Source organism: Equus caballus, chromosome X, assembly GCF_041296265.1.
Source record: "Equus caballus isolate H_3958 breed thoroughbred chromosome X, TB-T2T, whole genome shotgun sequence".
In the NCBI taxonomy this organism is placed as follows: Eukaryota; Metazoa; Chordata; class Mammalia; order Perissodactyla; family Equidae; genus Equus; species Equus caballus.
In genome coordinates this window covers 73,991,577-74,011,193 of record NC_091715.1, presented here as the reverse complement: position 1 = coordinate 74,011,193, position 19,617 = coordinate 73,991,577, and the positions used below count along the sequence as shown (strand labels likewise).

The 19,617-nt window shown below is 36.4% G+C and overlaps 1 long non-coding RNA gene across 2 annotated transcripts; it reads right to left on the bottom strand.

Moving 5' to 3' along the window:
• Nucleotides 1-4,744: 4,744 nt before the first annotated feature.
• Nucleotides 4,745-18,323, bottom strand: LOC138921966 (uncharacterized). 2 transcript variants are annotated; one of them, XR_011435020.1, is made up of 3 exons: nucleotides 18,189-18,323; nucleotides 14,528-14,639; nucleotides 4,745-4,864 (listed from the first exon to the last, which is right to left on the bottom strand). It is a non-coding gene; the product is annotated as an uncharacterized lncRNA (long non-coding RNA). The 2 variants fall into 2 exon arrangements; XR_011435019.1 differs by lacking the exon at nucleotides 4,745-4,864 and having other exon boundaries at nucleotides 11,292-14,639.
• Between the last annotated feature and the right edge of the window lie 1,294 nt (nucleotides 18,324-19,617).

Here is a 19,617-nt window from a genome sequence, read left to right as displayed (position 1 = left end):
TATTTTTTTTTCTTTTTCTTTAAAACAAGCTGCATTTCTGAAAGACTGATATTATGGCAAAACCAAAGATGAACAGGAGCAGACAGAGAGAACACTGGAGACTTTCGACGTAAACCAAAGATGAGCTGGTAAGAGGCTGCAGTGAGGATTGCAGCGCTGCAAATGGAAAGGAACAGATGCAAGAGATATTGTCTGAGCCGACTTGGCAGACTATGGTCACTGATTGGATACGGGAGTGAGGAAGAAGGAAAGCATTGTTTGATTTCCCAGCACTCCTCAGGACTCCACACAGGTGCAGAATGTTCTTGACTCCTACTTTCAGTTCAAATGATTTTGAATTGATTTTGTACTTTTTTTTTCCTCCCAAGCATTTCAAAATGCCTTCTGATATTATTAGCATTCAACTAGGGTGTGGCAAAATCAGTCACCATTCTAATCAAAAGATTATTCATCCTAGTTCCCTAGTTAACGTTTACCAACTTTAAGCTAAACTCCAGCACATGAAGCAGGTACAGGGACTTTTGCATCAAGAAAAAAAGGTAAATTATACCAGAAGTATAGATTTATAAGCCCATCTCCTCATTTTATAGAAGATAAAACTGAGACCCTGAGAGGGGTCCTTACTGGAGGTTTTGCTGCCTGAGTTTGTTCATGGTATTCTTTGTTTGGCAAAACTCATTTTTCACAGCAGTATTTTCCTCCAAAATTTCTCAATTTCCCAGCTCTGATTCAGAGTGACAATCTGCAGTGAGACTACAGGGTGAAGGTTTTCTTAACATAGAGCATGGAACTTAGCCAAGGAGTGTCTTTTATGATGAATGAGGTCCTTGTTTCTACTAAAAACATTATCACGTACTATATCGGTTTTATCCTCAGATGTTCTGAAGTTTTTATAGTCTTTCCATTCAATGTGCTGGAGTCCCTTGTCACAGAGTCTTTTTAAAATATGACCATAGGGCATTTTAAAGTGGTGACATAACTATTCATAAAACCTCCTTCGTGGATCAGTCATGAAAACCAAAATCACATAAGCCAAAACATTTACTTCTGTGAAAATTGTGGTTACAATTCTATAACAATTTAAAGAATCGCTTTGAATCCATGTGCCTCATTTATGAAATCAATCAATTAGTGTCATAAGGAAGCTTTGGAGCACACCTTCAGACCAAGGCTTACATGATCTGGGCTGCTTTTACACGATGACCAGGCAGCAAGGATGTCCTAAACTATATGGAGAAGCAGCAGACTCTGTGTGCGTAAGAGAAGCAAAGGGGTGTGGAAGGATAAGCAGAGGGCACCCAGCAGGAGGTGAGGGGGAAAAAACCCAGATGTTTTCTAGTGTGCACTGCAGATAGATTAATATTAAAGTAGATACTGGATGATGATGGCAGCACCTGTGCTCATTGGGCCCCAGAGTAAATCATCACAATGTGACACTGGATCCGCCTGAAGACCAGATTGCAGATTCCAATGACTGTCCCTCACACCTGTTTATTTCTTGTCATCAGTCAGCGTGTGGGCAACTGTGTGTGTGTGTGTTTGCGTGTGTGCCCAGCTATGCATATCAGTCATGCTAAACCAAATGCTATTAAAAGTAAAACAAAAAAACTCTTTCATACAAATTACAGACTTTAATGTTCCCAAATTCTGAATTAATAAACAAAATAAAAAACCAACAACAAAGTCTGTACCAAGATAAAGTTCCTGGAAAGAAAAACTGGTTATGAAAAGAGGAAATGATAGAACATTGACAAAGGCATTTATTATTATTATTATTATTGTTTGATTTTGTGTGAAAAGGGTTGAGGGATATAAGTTTAATCATCAGTAACAGCTGGGTCAGAGGAGACACTAAACCCAGTAGGTGGCATACTGTAGTAGAAAGAGCTGAGGAATCATGGGCTTCCGGTCCCACTCTCCTGCTGACTGACTGCAAACTTTGGGCAAGGGACCTCTTCATTGGGCAGTCAGATAGGGAGTTGAACCAAGCTTTTAAGTCCCTTCCAGATCTGACATTTTGTGATTCTATGAGTTATTCTTTTTCTGTTTTTTTTTTTCAACAGAACAAACCCTTAAAACATAGCTATTTTGACATAGCCTTTCCTGAGGGGCCCAAAGAGAAGGCATGAGTATATTTGCAACAGTAATCTTGTCTTTGTGTAGGGTTGGGTTCTTCTTTCGTGAAAATGGGAGCTGACAGAACTGATTTAGGTTTTTCAATACAAATCTCTTTCTTCTATGCCCAAAAACATACCTTTCAAGAAGATTATATTAATGAATATCAGGCAGCCAGCAAGAGGCAGGAGGATGGTAGAGAAGCAAAAGCATCTACTCCCAGATTTTCTAAAAGACAGTACATACTGGAAAACTGCAAATCCCTCATTGCTAAGCAAACACATTCTTTATAGTTTTAGGGTCATAAAATTGTGAGCAGGTTTAGCTTTGCTGATTCTTGCCATAATGGAAAGAGCAGCATATAAAGACTAGAGGGCCCAGGCCTGTCATTCAACATCCCAGTCTATGTTCAGAGAGAACAAACATCCAGCATAAGTCCACACAAGCAAATACAGAGGCCTGTAGTTCGGAGGGAGAGCTCCTCATCACAACTGCCAAAGCTACTTAAAATGCAAACGGGACTGGGAAGGAGGCCTGGAGTTCTGTTAGGGCCCTCAGTGATTTAAATAAGGCTTGTGTACACATGAAGAAAGCCTACTCTATGCACTCCCCAGGCATGCAGTGTGTGGAGGGAGAAAAAAGCCAAGGAGAAGCAAGCCTGGAAAAAAGGGGGGACACAGGATGCTTCTTCATTAGGATATGCCTAGAGAGAGAAGGAGGAAAAAAGAAAACCGGGATTTCATTATGCCTTGAAGCCAACTGTTTTTCCCCCAGAAACATGGTTAATTTTCCAATGAATGTCACTGAATAGTCAGGATTTGCTAGGTGGGGTGTATGGGAAGGGTGAAAGGGTTTGTCTAATGGTAAATACATAGAAAGGAGAAAGCCTCTAACTTTCCGATAAAATTATTATTTCCTAAATGAGTCACAAAACAAAGGAGGTTGGTTGATTTTTGCATTTGGCATAGAGGATTCAAGGGCAAAAGGAAAAAAAGGGTGCTATGGTTTAATGAGACAAAACTTAATGAAGTGAAAAGTTTCTTAGTTCCTCGCTCCTTTTATTAAACATTACTCTACCAGAAGGTTCTAGTCAATTCTCTGAAGATTTTTAAGGATGAATTTAGTAGCTGGAATCTAGTGAAACAGAATCAAGGCAGGCTTGTTGTTAGCCCTGCTCTTACTTTGTTACCCACTTCTTATATCCCTTATATCCCAGAAGTGTGCCCCTTTCTCATTCCCTCATCCCTGTCAATACGCTAGTTCTTCATATTTGGGGGGACTGACTTATGACATAATGGAAAGTGTTACATAGACTACAAAGACCAAGAGGCCAAGGTCTATTATTCAATGTGGCAGTTGATGTGCAGATTGAACAAAGAAAGGTTGCATGTGCACCTAGTCCTCATGAACTGCTCCCAGGCATCTGATGCTTACTTCTAATTCCTACTGCTCTAGTCCTCTGACGTTCTGCTTATATGTTCTAACTTTCACTGCCTACTTTGAAATCTTCCTAAATCCACTATCCTGCTCTAACAAGTTTGTCCATCCAAGAGAAGATTCTTAAAATACTGCAAGGTAATTTTCCTCCAATTAAAAGGTAAGATATCACAAGAGTAATCTATGACTCATTCCATAATCTTGTTACCAGTTGAATATCGACCTGTGCAAAGTCAGAACACATACTAAAAGGATAGTATCTGCTTACAGAAGAAATCCTTAAATCTGGGCTCTCTGTATCATCTGGGCTCCTACTAGCATGTCTCAGTCATTCGCTTGCAAATTTAAGTTTATCAAGTTGTACAAAGATCTTACGTTAATGTTAATGTAGGTAAATCTTTACTCAAAAAGACTGTCTCAGCCTTGACACCCCCCATTTTGGGTAGAAATGCTTTTATGCCAAAATGGATGATCTGTCTTAGAAAAAAACATTCTGAGTCCTTAGGGGCTTTGGTCCCCACCCTGTTCCTTGTCACTCAACCTGTTTTCCCACTTTACTTCCTTTTGGGTCAAGAGAGGAAATTCTACATTAGGCTAGTTAATTCGAGCCACTACTAAGAGCAAAATTATCTTTTCTGGCTTATAAAATTAAACACAAACAGAAGCTGTTACCAATGTGATCTGTAGATAGTTAAAATGTTGACATGTAGAAACAAACTTGATAGCTTCTGAATTTAAAGCTACATTGAGCATTTTGTGGTTTTAATTCTAGTTGTTATTAGTAAAGCACTAGTTCTTTCAAGAAAAAACAAAACAAAGAAAAACTTGATAAAATTTTCACATTGTTAAAGGCTTTTATGAAATAATTTAACAAAACAATACTTTTTTTATGAAGAAGATTAGCCCTGAGCTAACATCTGTTGCCCATCTTCCTCTTTTTGCTTGAGGAACTGTCGCCAAGTCAACATCTGTGCCAATCTTCCTCTATTTTATGTGAGATGCCACCACACCATGACCTGATGAGCACTGCTAGGTCTGTGCTCCGGATCCCACCCTGCGAACTCGGGCTGCTGAAGCAGAGCACGCGAACTTAACCACTACACCACCAGGTCAGCCCCAAAACAAAATAGTACTTTTAAAAATGGACTGTGCAAAATCCAATGTGAAAATCTCATATGACTAAAATTCTTGAAAACTCAAACCTGAAAACTCGTTTGGATATTCTTTTCTGAAGCCCAGCACAACTGTCTTTCCTCAGTTCTCCACCTGAACCTGCATGTTTTGTAGCTTGAAAGATGGAAATGCCAAGGACCTATGAATTGAAGAACAAAAGCTATTTTAGGTCGATTAAAATAAGCATAATTACAATGAGAGTGGTTTATGTACAAAATGGAAGGATATAAAGCTGAAGTCTAAAAGAAGGATTTCTGAATAGTTTCTCTGCTTTGAAGAGTTCCAAAGTTGCAAAAATTTACTGATAAGAATCCATAGGATTTCACTGAAGATAATGTTTATACATTTTTTTTCTGGAAAGAACTATAGCGGTATTATTGGTTGCCTACATTATACTGATTCCCCTTATTTTCTAGTTAAAGGAAACCCAATTTATTTACCCCACAAAACATGGCCTCCCCTAAGATCAGAGTGAGGTTTTTGGTATACATTTTCAGGCATATATCATTATATTTAGACTTCAGTATAGACTTCATTGTGTTCACCACCAAGTCTAGTTCCATCCGTCACCATACATATGTGCTCCTTTACCCCTTTCGTGCTGCCCCTACCCCCTTCCCCTCTGGTAACAATCTGTTCTCCATATGTATGTGTTTGTTTGTTTACTTCCACATGTGAGAGAAGTCATACTGTAATTACCTTTGTCCCTCTGACTTATTTCACTTAGCATAATTCCCTCAAAGTCCATCCATGTTGTCAAAAATGCACAATTTCATCATTTGTTATGGCTGAGTACTATTCCATTGTATATATATGCCAAATCTTCTTTATCCATTCATTCATTGATGGACACTTAGGTTGCTTCCAAGTCTTGGCTACTGTGAATATTGCTGCAAGAATCATAGAGGTGCATATAACTTTTCAATTTAGTGCTTTCATGTTCTTTGGATAAATACCCAGAAGTGGAATAGCTGGATCATATGGTATTTCTATTTTTAATTTTTTGAGGAGTCTCTATACTGTTTTCCATAGTGGCTGCACTGATTTTCACTCCCACCAACAGTTCCCTTTCCTTCACATCCTCTCCAACACTTGTTATTTCTTGTTCTGTTAATTATAGCGATTCTGATGAGTGTGAGGTGATACCTCATTGTAGTTTCAATTTTCATTTCCTGCATAATTAGTGATGTTCAGCATCTTTTCATGTGCCTGTTGGCCATATGAATATCTTCTTTGGAAAAATGTCTGTTCATATCCTCTGCCCATTTTTTGGGTTGTTTTCTTGTTGTTGAGTTCTGTGAGTTCTTTATATATTTTGGAGACTAACCCCTTATCAGACATACAATTTGCAAATATTTTCTCCTAGTTGGTGGATTGTGTTTTTGTTTTGTTCATGGTCTCCATTGCCGTGCAGAAGCTTTTTAGTTTGATGTAGTCTCGTTTGTTTATTTTTTATTTTGTTTCCCTTGCCTGAGGAGACATGATATTCAAAAAGATACTGCTAAGACCAATGTCAAACAGCATATTGCCTATGTTTTCTTCTAAGAATTTTATGGATTCAAGTCTCACATTCAAGTCTTTAATCCATTTCGAGTTAATTTTTGTGTATGGTGTAACATAACGGTTTACTTTCATTCTTTTGTATGCGGCTGTCCAGTTTTGCCAACACCATTTGTTGAAGAGACTTTTGTTTCTCTGTAGTACGTCCTTGGCCCCTTTGTCAAAAATTAGCTGTCAATACAAAAAATAATAAATGTTGGAGAGGTTGTGGAGAAAAGGGAACCCTCATCCACTGCTGGTGGGAATGCAAACTGGTCCAGCCACTTTGGAAAACGGTATGGAGATTTCTCCAAAAAAATAAAAATAGAATTACCATATGACCCAGCTATCCCATTATTGGGTATTATCCAAAGAACTTGAAATCAATGATACAAAGAGGCTTATGCACCCTTACATTCATTGCATCATTATTCACAATAGCCAAGATGCAGAAGCAACCCAAGTACCCATCGACTGATGATTGGATAAAGAAGATGTGGTGTGTGTATATATATATATATATAAAATGGAATACTACACAGCCATAAATAAGAAAAAATCATTGCATTCACAGCCATATGGATGGACCTTGAGGGCATCATGTTAAGTGAAATAAGCCATACAAAGAAAGACAAACATCGTATGATTTTGCTCATATGTGGACTATAAACAAACTTACAGACAAAGAGAACAATTTAGTGGTTACTAGGGGTAAGGGGGCAGGGTGGGCACAAGGGGTGCAGGGGCACATTTATATGGTGTCTGACAAATATTAATGTACAACTGAAACTTTACAATGTTATAAACTATTTAGACCACAACAAAAAAATTTAAAAATAATTAGCTGTCAATAGATGTATGAGTTTATTTCTGGGCTTTCAATTCTGTTCCATTGATCTGTGTGTCTGTTTTTGTGCCAGTACCATGCTGTTTGTATTACTATAGCTTTGTAGTATATTTTGAAGTCAGGGATACTGATGCCTCCAGCCTTGTTCTTTTTGCTTTGAATATTGGGGGTCTTTTGCTGTTCCATATAAATTTTAGAAGTCTTTTTTCTATTTCTCTGAAAAATGTCATTGGGTCTCTTATTGTGATTGCATTGAATCTGTAGATTGCTTTAGGTAATATGGACATTTTAACTATGTTTAGTCTTCCAATCCATGGGCATAGGATATGTTTCCATTTCTTTAAGTCTTCTTCAAGTTCTTTCAATAGCCTCTTATAGTTTTTAGTGTATAGGTCTTTCACCTCTTGGTTAAATTTATTCCTAGACATTTTATTCTTTTCGTTGACTGTAAATAGGATTGTATTCTTGATTTGTTTTCTGTTAGTTCACTGTTAGTATATAGAAATGCAACTGATTTTTGCATGCTGATTTTGTATGTTGATTTGCTACCCTACAACTTTGCTGTATTCATTAATCACTTCTAATACGTTTTTTGTGGATTCTTTAGGGTTTTCTATATATAGAATCATTTCATCCCACAAATAGTGACAGTTTTACTTCTTCTTTTCCAATCTGGATAGCTTTTATTTCTTTTTCTTGTCGAATTGCTCTGACAAAACCATCCAGCACTATGTTGAATAAGAGTGGTGAGAGTGAACATCTTTGTCTCGTTCCTGTTCTTAGAGGAATAGATTTCAGTCTTTCACCATTGACTAACTTTGGCTGTGGTTTTGTCATATATGCCCTTTATTATGTTGAAGTACTTTCCTTCTATATCCACTTTATTGAGACTTTTTATCATAAATGGATGTTGGAAATTTTCAAATGCTTCTCTGCATCTGTTGAGATGACCATATGATTTTTATTCTTCATTTTGTTCATGTGATGTATCACATTGATTTATTTGCCAATGTTGAACCATCACTGCATCCCTGGAATAAATCCCACTTGATCATACTGCATGATCCTTTTAATGTATTTTTGTATTTGATTTGCTAATATTTTGTTGAAGATTTTTGCATCTATGTTCATCAGTGATATTGGCCTGTGACTTTTTTGCTGTAAAATTGATCCCTTTTTGCTCTGTCCTTGGCTGGTTTTGATATAAGGGTAATTTCGTCCTCATAAAATGAGTTAGGAAGCATCCTATCCTCTTCAGTTTTTTGAAAGAATTTGAGAAGGATAGGTGTTAAATCTTGTTTGAATATTTGGTAGAATTCACCAGAGAAGCTGTCTGGTTCTGAACTTTTATTTTTTAGAATGTTTTTGATTACTGTTCAATCTCTTTACTTGTGCTGGTCTATTCAGATTCTCTATTTCTCCTTGATTAAGTTTTGGGAGGTTGTATGATTCTAAGAATTAATCTGTTTCTTCTAGCTTATCTAGTTTGTTGGCTTATAACTTTTCAGAGTATTCTGTTATAAACCTTTGTATTTCTGTGGTACCTCTTGTAATTTCTCTTCTTTCATTTCTGATTTTATTTATTTGAGTCTTCTCTCTATGTTTTTAGGGAGTCTAGCTAAGGGTTTTTCAATTTTGCTTATCTTTTCTAAGAACAAGCTTTTAGTTTCATTGATATTTTCTGTTGTCTTTTCAGTCTCAGTTTCATTTATCCCCCTCTGACTTTTATTTTTTCCTTCTACTGACTTTGGGCTTTGGTCTCCTTTTTATATTCTTTTAGGGAGAGTGTTAGATTGTTTATTTGAAATTTTTCTTGTTGCTTGAGGTAGACCTATACTGCTGTGTACTTCCCTGTTAGTACCACTTTTGCTGCATCCCATGAGTTTTGACATGTTCTGTTTTCATTTTCATTTGTCTCCAGGTATTTTTTGATTTCTCCTTGATTTCTTCATTGATCCAATGGTTGTTCAGTAGCATGTTTTGTAGTCTCCACATATTCGTGACTTTTCCAACTTTCATCAGGTAGTTGACCTCTAGTTTCATACCATTGTGGTTGGAAAGAATGCTTGATATGATTTCAATCTTCTAAAATTTACTAAGGCTTGTTTTGTTTCCTAACTTATTGTCTGTCTTTGGGAATGTCCCATATGCACTTGAGAAGAATATATATTCCACTGCTTTTCACTGGAATGTTCTATATATATTTATTAAGTCCACCTGCTCTAGTGTTTCATTTAAGGTTAATGTTTCCTTGTTGACTTTCTGTCTGGATGATCTATCCATTGATGTCAGTGGGGTGTTAAAGTGCCCTACAATTATTTTAATGCTGTCAATTTCTCCCTTCAGGTCTGTTAATAGTTGCTTTATATACTTTGATGCTCCTATGTTAGATGTATATATATTAGTATTATGTCTTCTTGGTGGAATGTCCCTTTTATCATTATATAATGTCCACCTTTGTCTCTTGTTATCTTTGACTTAAAGTCTATTTTGTCTGATATATGTATGGGTACAGCTGCTTTCTTTTGTTTGCCATTTTCTTGGAGTATCATCTTCCATCCCTTTACTCTGAGCCTATTTTTGTCCTTAGAGCTGAGATGTGTTTCCTGGAGTCACCATATTGTTGGGTCTTGTTTTTTAAGCCATCAAACCACTCTGTGTCTTTTGATTGGTGAATTCAATCCACTTACATTTAGAGTCATTATCGATATATTACACCTTAATACTATCATTTTACATCTTGTTTTATACTTGTTCTGTATTTTCATTCTTTCTTTTTCTTTGTATTTCTATCTGTCATTTCAGTTTGGTGGTTTTCTGTGTTGCTTTCCTCAGTTATTTCTCTATTTATGTTTTGTGACTCTGCTCTGATGTTTTTGTAGTTATTAAATTTGTATAAATGATCTCATAGATGAGATAGTTCTCTTTCTGTTGATAGCATGTTATGTCCATTAGCTTATGCAAGTTCCATCCTTTTCCTCTTCCATTTCTATATTTTTCTTGTCACAAATTATCCTTTTTCTGTGTTGTGAGATTTTTGCCAAAGTGAATTGGTTATAATTATTTTTGATGCTTTCTTTCCCTTTAGCTTTTATGTTATAATTAAACGTTTACTAATCTATTCTGATAGAGAGTTACAATTTTCTGATTCTCTCTGTCTATTCTCTTGCTCAAGGTTTTGTAAACATTTGCCTTTTTGTTTAATGTAGGAAGACTCCTTTTAACATCTTGTAAATAGGTCTAGTGGTGATGAACTCTCTCAGCTTTTCTTTGTATGGGAAAGCCTTTATTTCTCTTTCATATTTTAAGGATACCTTAGCTGGATAGAATATTCTTGGCTGATCATTTTTTTCTTTCAATAGCTTGAATATATCATTCTATTCTCTCCTAGCCTGTAGAGTTTCTGCTGAGAAATCCCCTGACTGCCTGATCAGGATTCCTCTGTAAGTTATTTTCTTCTCTCTAGCCACTAGAGTAAGTTTTGACTACACTAAGTCAATCGTGGGAATTCCATTCATTGTACTTGCCCATAATTGATTTAGGAATGAGTATAGGATACAGTCTGGCCAATGAGACATCAGAGAAAGTCTGCTGAGAAACCTCTGGGAAACATTCCAGAGTCTGTGCTTATAACCATTACTCTAGACTGTCTCAAAGATTGGAACTGAGATAAGGAGCACAAACTGGGTACTCTTTTCAAGATGTGATTAGTTTCACTCTTGAAAAATCCAGCAAGGCTGAAGTTGTCTCCCTTTACTTAAACCAAAGAACACTGGTTGACTACTGATGCTAGTGTAGCTATGCTGTAATGAAAAGTAAAGTGTCCTAATGCCCATATGTGATATTTCTTTTAGAAGTCCTTTTCGTGCTCTGCTTTAGAAATTTTCATGGCATTCATATTGGTTTACATAAAATCCCTTGGTGTGATGGAGACATCAAATGGCATGCACTAAGAGATCATATTTGCAGACTACTACTGATGATATATGGTACTGGTGGTGAAAGGCAGGAGACGTCTGTTGTATCCTGAGGTACAACAGAGGACAAAAACCTGAACTTTGAGTTAGAAGAACTAAAACCTGTGTTCTAGTCCAAGCTCTGTCACACTCTGGTTGTGTGACTGTGAGAAATCCCTCATAACCTCACTTTCTTCATCTGTCAAAAGGAGTTGAAAGGATACTCACTCTTGCCACTTTTATTCAACATAGTATTGGAAGTCTTAGCCAGAGTAGTTAGGCAAGAAAAAGAACTAAATACATTCAAATTGGAGGAAAAAGTCAAAATGTCATTATTTGCAGATGACATGCTATTATATATAGAAAACCCTAAAGACTGCACCAAAAAACTGTTAGAACTAGTAAATGAATGCAGTAAAGTTGCAAGATACAAAATCAATATACAGAAATATGTTGCATTTTATACACTAATGATGCACTATCAGAAAGAGAAATTAAGGAAAAAATTCCATTTACAATTACATTAAAAAATATAAAATAGGAATAATTTAACCAAAGAGATGAAGGACTAGTACACTGAAAACTTTAGGATATTAATGAAAGAATTTGAAGAAGACACAAATAAATGCAAAGATATTCCATGCTCATGGATTGGAAGAATTAATATTACTAAAATGTCCATAGTACCCAGAGCAATCTACAGATTCAATGCAATTCCTATCAAAATTCTAATGGTTTTTTTCACAGAAATAGAACAAATGATCCTAATATTTGTATGGAACCACAAAAGACTCCAACTAACCAATCAATCCTGAGAAAGAAGAGCAAAGCTGTAGACATCACACTTCCCAATTTCAAACTATATTATAAAGTCACACTTAGCAAAATAATATGGTATTGGCATAAAAACAGACAGATCAATGGAACAAAATGGAGAGCTTAGAAATAAACACATTCATAGATGGTCAATTAATTTATAACAAAGGAGCCAAAAATATACAATGTGGAAAAGACAGTCTCTTCAATAAATGCTGTTGGGAAAACTGGACAGCCATAGGCAAAAGAATAAAACAAACCACTATCTTATACAGAAAAATTAACTTAAAATATATTAGAGAATGTAACATAAAACCTGAAACCATAAAATTCCTAAAAGAAAACATAAGCATTAAGCTTCTTGAGGTAGGTCTTGGTGAGAATTTTTTGAGCCCGACACCAAAAGTAAAAGCAACAAAAGCAAAAATAAATAAGTGAGACTACACTAAACAAAAAAATGTCTGCATAGCCAAGGAAACTATCAACAAAACAAAAAGGCAACATATTGAATGAGAGAAGATATTTGCAACTCATATATGTGATAAGGAGTTTACATCCAAAATATATAAAGAACTCATAACACTCAATAGCAAAAGAACCAAACAACCTGATGGAAAAATGGGCAGAAAATGTAAGTAGACATTTTCCCAAAGAACACATACCGATGGCCACTGGGTGCAGAAAAAGATGCTCAACATCACTAATCATCAAGGAAATGCAAATTAAAATCACAATAAAATATCACATCACACCTGTTATAATGGCTATTATCTAAAAGAGCAGAGATAATAAATGTTGGCAAGGAGGCGGAGAAAAGTGAACTTTTGTGCAATGTTGGTGGAAATGTAAATTGGTGCAACCACCATGGAAAACAGTATGGAGGTTTCTCAAAAAATTAAAAATAGAACTACCTTATGATCCAGCAATTCTACTTTTTGGCATTTATCCAAAGAAAATGAAAAGACTAATTTGAAAAGATATATGCACCCTCATGTTCACTGCAGCATTGCTTACAATAGCCAAGATATGAAAACAATCTAAGTGTCCATCAACAGATGAATGGATAAAGAAAATGTGATATATATATATACACACACACACACACGCACACACAATGGAATATTATTCAGCCATAAAAAATTAAATCTTGTCATTCATGACAAACTGGATGGACCTTAAGGGCATTATGCTAAGTGAAATAGGTCAGAGAAAGACAAATACCATATGATCTCACTTATATATGGAATCTAGGGGAAAAAAAGCTCATAGATACAGACAACAGATTGGTGGTTGCCAGAGGTCAGGGGTGTGGAGTGGGGGAAACAAGTGAAGGTGGTCAAAAGGTACCAGCTTTAATATATAAAATAAATAAACCATGGGATGTAATATACGGCAAGGCAACTATAGTTAATAATACTGTTTTGAAAGTTGCTGCATATTTGAAAGTTGCTAAGAGACCTTAAAAATCCTCACCACGAGAAAAAAAGTCTGTAACTATTTACGGTGATGGATATTAACTAGACTTATTGTGTTGATCATTTCACAATGTATGCAATTATTGAATCATATGTTGTACACCTAAATCTAATATGATGCTGTATGACAATTAAACCTCAATAAAAATTATCACATGAAAAAACTTTTAAAAGAACCCAATGAGGTAGGTGTTATAGATGAATATTTATTTCCCAGTGCTCCTGCTTCCATGTGGAGAGGCAGAATTCCCTAGAGAAGAACTTCCCGCCTTTTGCTGTCACACACCCCTATTTCCTCCTTCCCATGGGAGCAGTGACTTATCTGCCAGTGAATTTAAGAGAAGGAGTGCATTTCTTCCTTTTTGAGATTGCAAAGCAATAGGTAAAGTGCATTCGGACTGTTCTGTGGCAGGTGTACCCTGTGGACTAGACCTGCCAGGGGCTCAATTCAATTCATCTGAAGGGGTATAAGAGCAAATCCATTTGCCCCACCAAAATCACACACATTATTAAAAAAGCTTTATTAGTTACTAAAAGGAAGGAGGTAATAAGTTCTGCCACAATGAATATACAGTCTCGCACCTCATAATGACATTTCGGCCAACAACATAACACATATACAACAGTGGTTTCATAAGGTTATAATGGAGCTGAGAAATTCCTATCTTGTAGGGATATTATAGCCATCATAACACTGTAGCATGACACATTACTCATGTGTTTGTGGTGAGGCTGGTGTAAACACACCTACTGTGCTGCCAGTCATATAAAAGTATAGCACATACAATTATGTACGGTACATAATACTTGATACTGATAATAAATGACCATGTTACTGGTTTATGTATATACTATACTATATTTTTTTATTTATTTCATTTTTTTTATTTTAGAGTGTTTTACAGTGTACTCTTTATACTTATATAAAAACAGGTTTATTATAAAACAGTATGCCATGTTATGCCAGCAGCAGCCTTATACATCTTGTGCTTATTGGGTCTCTTGGTTGCATCATTTTCTCTTAATCTCATGTTGTTTTTTCACCATGGCCCTTAAGCATACAAAATCCACTGCTAATGTTGCCAGTAACAGGATGAGTGATTAACAGGAAATGAAATTACAGTGATTAGAAACTACAAAGGTGGCAAATCAGTCATATTATTGCTTACTGTCAGGCATGTCGTATTCCACCATAGCTATAATCTTGAAGAACAAGTGATGGAAGTTGTTAAAGGATCTACTTCATTGAAGGATATCAGACATGGAGACACTTCTAATCACCTGGATTGAAGAACAGACACAGAAGCATAACCCTCTCAGCATCATGACAATCATAGCCAAAGCAAAAAGTTTGTTTTTGGTTTTTGATGTTGAAAGAAAAGGTTGAACCTGACTATAATGCTGAATTTATTACTAGCTCTGAGTGGTTTAAAAAGTCAAGCATTATCATTCATTACATTATGTGTAAGTTAGTGGTGAGTCCAAGAGTGTTGATGTGAAGGCAGCTGAAGAATTTGAAAAGTCTAGATAAGCTGAGTATGGCAGAAAATTACTTGCCCGGGCAAATATTCAATAGGGATGAAACCTTGCTACTCTGCAAATGGATGCCTGAAAGGACCTTCATCCACAAGGAGGTCAAGTCAATGCCAGGTTCAAAGCTTTTAAGGACAGGATAACAGTCTTCCTTGGGGGCAAAGCTACAGGTTACAAATGGAAACTATTTGTGATCTGGCACAGTGAGAACCCCAGGATCTTCAAGCATATCAATAAGCACACACTTCCAGTGTACTACAGGAGCAATAAGAAGTCATAGATGACCCAGTTCCTCTTCTAAGATGCCCTCCTGAATTGCTACGCCAGCAAAATGGAGTACTCTTTGGAGAATAATACATCTTTCAAAATTTTGCTTACTGTTTATAATGCTCCTGGATATCCCCCTTTTTTGGGTGATCTTTATCTCAATATCAAAGAGATGTTTTTCCCTCCAAACACCTCTTCTTTGATCCAACTAATGGATTAAGGAGTTACAGCAGCTTTTAAGGCTTATTACCGGAGGAAGATTTTTGCCCAGGCTATTGCTGCAACTGAAGAAGACACTGAAAAGACACTGATTTAATTCTGGAAGGATTACAACATCTATAACTGCATCAAGAACCTTGTTTGGGCTTGGGGTGATGTCGGCGAGAAGTGCATGAATGGCATCTGGAAGAACACACTCAAGAGGTCCGTCTATGACTTCAAAGGATTTGCAAAGGATGAAGAGGTTTCAAAAATCAACAAGGCTGTGGTTGAGATGACAAACAACTTTAACCTAGATGTGGATGAGGATGACATTGAGGAGCTCCTCGAGGTGGTTCCTCAGGAACTGACTAATGAGGAGTTGTTGCAATGGCAACAAGAATGCATACCTAAAGAAGGGGCAAGAGAAAAGGAAATAAAAGGAAAAAGGCAAGAGAAGAAAAAGAAGAACCCCTAAGAAAATTCACAGTGAAGGGGTTAGCAGAAGCTTTAGCAGACCTCAACATGCTCCCCCAAAAGTTTGAAAACATGGACCCTAATATTAAAAGGCTTTCATTAATAGAGAAGGATGTTCATGGTGTATTTTCTGCTTACAAGCAAATCTATGATGAAAAAAAGAAACAAACCAAGCAAACCACCATGAACTTATCTCTGAAGAGTACACCTCCTCAAGAAGAGCCTCAGGCAAGTCCTTCAGGAGCTATTCCAGAAGAAGGTATTGTTATCATACGAGATGTCAGCTCCATGCATCTTGTTGCCCCTGGAGACCTTCCAGTGGAATAAGACACAGAGATGAAAAACAGTGATATTGCTGATCCTGACCCTGCATAGCCCTAGGCTAATGTGTGTGTTTGTGCTTTAGTGTTAACAAAAAAATTTTAAAAGTAAAAAAAATTAAAAATTTAAAAATAGGAAAAAGCTTATAGAATAAGGATATAAAGAAAATATTTCTGTACAGCTGTACGTGTCTGTGTTTTAAGCTGTGCTATTACAAAAGAGTCAAAAAGTTTTAAAAATTTTAAAAGCTTATAATGTAAAAGAGTTACAGTAAGCTAAGGTTAATTTGTTATTGAAGAAAAAAGACATTTTTCATAAATTTAGTGTACAATGTATATAAAGTCTACAGCAGTGTACAGTAATGTCCTAGGCCTTCACATTCACTCACCACTCACTCACTGACTCACCCAGAGCAACTTCCAGTCTTGCAAGCTCCAATCACGGTAAGTGTCCTATAAAGGCACTTTATCTTTTTTATCTTTTATACCATTTTACACCATTTTTTATCTTTTATATTATATTTTTACTGTACCTTTTCTATGTTTAGATATGTCTGGATACACAAATACTTACCATTGTGTTACAATCACCTACAGTATTCCGTACAGTAACATGCTGTACAGGTTTGTTGCCCAGGACCAATAAGCTATACCATACACCCCAGGTGTGTAGGAGGCTATACTATCTAGGTTTATGTGAGTACACTCTATCTTCTTTACACAGTAATGAAATTGCCTAAGAATGCATTTCTTAGAATGCATCTCTGTTAAGTAATGCATAACTGTAGAAATTTTGTAGGATCAAATGAAATAAGGAATGTAAACCTAATGTCATTCTATACAGACAAAATCTATTACTATTCTATTGCAGAATGTCTTCTTTAAATGTCTTTATAGAAGATAGCATTCTTTATATCCGTATTTTCTACATAGCATAAAATTGGGCACATAAAAGAAGATTGCTGTAGATTTGTTAATTGGTAGATTGAAGGCATGAGACAGTATAGGCAGTATAATGCCACCATATTTTTCATGTACTTTCTTCCCACAGAGAAGCAATTGTCAACAACTAACACAATCAGTAACTCTGGTTTGAAAACTGACTAGCTATTTGATCAGACTCATGCGAGACACTGTGGAGATATAAAGCATGAGACTCAACCCTTGCCTTTTAGAATCATATAATATAGTTAGGGAGATGAAATACAGTTACATACAGTGGCATCAAACAACAAAAGAAAGAGTTTATTTGAAGGTAGTGTTGGTGGAGATCAAAGTATGGGACAAGAACTGTGCTCCAGGAAAGTACCATGGAGGAAGTGAGACTTAAATGATGAACAGATTTCTGCTGTGTACTTATCCCCAAGGAGATAGTTGTGCTTAAGACTTTCTGAGGGTACTACATGGTTCCAAGGCAAGGTATACTATATATTATGCCCTGTCTCATCAAGTTTTAAAAATACATACAAACGGGGGCTGGCCCCGTGGCTGAGTGGTTAAGTTCGCGCGCTCCGCTGCAGGCGGCCCAGTGTTTCGTTGGTTCGAATCCTGGGTGCGGACATGGCACTGCTCATCAGACCACGCTGAGGCAGCGTCTCACATGCCACAACTAGAAGGACCCACAACGAAGGATATACAACTATGTACCAGGGGGCTTTGGGGAGAAAAAGGAAAAAATAAAATCTTTAAAAAAAAAATACATACAAACGGATGGAATCACACAAGCATCAATAGGAGCTATCTCTGAAGGAGAAAAGCCCATGTGGGAATTGCAGGGGTTGTATGTACAGAGGCAGAACTGGTCCCACCTGCTTTGCGGGATGATGTTTACAATTTGACTGCTTGGCTATGAACTTCAGGTTCAGTTTAATTCAATATTTTTACTGAGCCTTCTCTTTGTAACAGATAAAAGACTAAACACTGCCAAAGATTCAAAGGTGAGTTAGACAGAGACTGATAGAGGTAAAAGATAGATATATATAGAATTGACTATAGAACAAGACACTATTTATAATAGTATAATATACAAACCCACTTCATTTTTTGAAGTGAATCCCAGAATCACTTCCAGTCACTGCAGAAGCACAGGGACTTGGCTTGTCCCTTACAAATAGTTCTGTCCTTCTTCCACCAGGCAGGAAAGCCAGAAGTACAAACTCCACAGATACCCCTGCACATAGAAAACACAAAAATGAAGATGATACTAGCAAGGACTAAGGAATAAGAGCAACGTCAGTTATTGCTCTAGTTTAAGGTGCAGTGTGTGATGGGAAGAACTTTACTATCCTATGCTGTACACCATCAATACATAAAGTATAATAGATGTGCTTTGCAGGGTTCCAGTTAATACTTCTTTGAATGCTGAAGATAGTAGTGTGATTTAGAGAAACTAGTCTCAATAGAATATGCTCATTAAAACACACACACAGAAAAAAATTATGTGCTTAGTCGATTTGTTGAGAGACATTTTTGGCTTCTTTGAATTTCCTATGTAAACAATTATAGTTACCTTTACTTTCAATTGCTGGGAAGAGATTTCTAACTGTATTTGAGATGTAGATTTGGAATTCAGATGTTGTTTCTTGCAGAGTTGTCTTTGGGAGAAATTGCTGTATAAGTGCCAGAATCATGCTCTGCTCACAGTCTCAGCACATTCATCATAGTATTTGTTGGATATTCTTGTTAATCAGTCATTACTTCCTCTTCCCAGCCTCATCCAGGTTCACAGTCCTATAGGATATACTTGCCTCCTGAGCAAATGGATTTCCTGGGTCAATTCTAAATATACACGCATTTTTCTTTTCTGTGTATGCTTCATTTTTGTTTAATAGTAATTCTTGGTATCGATTGAGAATTGATTTATTCTCAAGCTCTTCATAAATAAGCTATCAAATAAGATACCAATGTCACTTGATTAAATTTTCAATCCAAAAAGGGTGCTGAAAGGGAGACTAAGAGTATACCAGAATGGTATACCTTTTTAGGGGCCTTGCAAGGTTTACAGAAGTGGAGAATTAAGATTTCACAGTCTAAGTAAATAAAAGGTCTTCTTAAAGCTTAAAAGTCAAGGGACAACACTGTAGTGGGGGGAAGAAAGTATTCTCCTTATTTATAATGAATGTTGGCACTTGTGTAATTAGCTATTTTTATCTGTAAATGTCATTATTCTCATCTTCTCCATTTACTAGAATCTTTTAATTATAATTTCCAATGTCAAATGTGAGGAAAGAAGCCACTTGTTCTGTGTTAACCGCAACATGAAAAAAACATAAGAGAAGAGACCCCTTCCTTCCCAGGCTGTGTGGACAATAGATTTGTTTAAAATTCTTCTCAACGTTATAGAGGCAATTACAAATTTTAGTTTCTGGAACAAAAATATTAAAATTCTGAGAAGATAATTCCCCTGGCTTGAAAATCACAAAGTATAATTGATGTATTGATGAAAAACAGTACAGAAGCTGTCT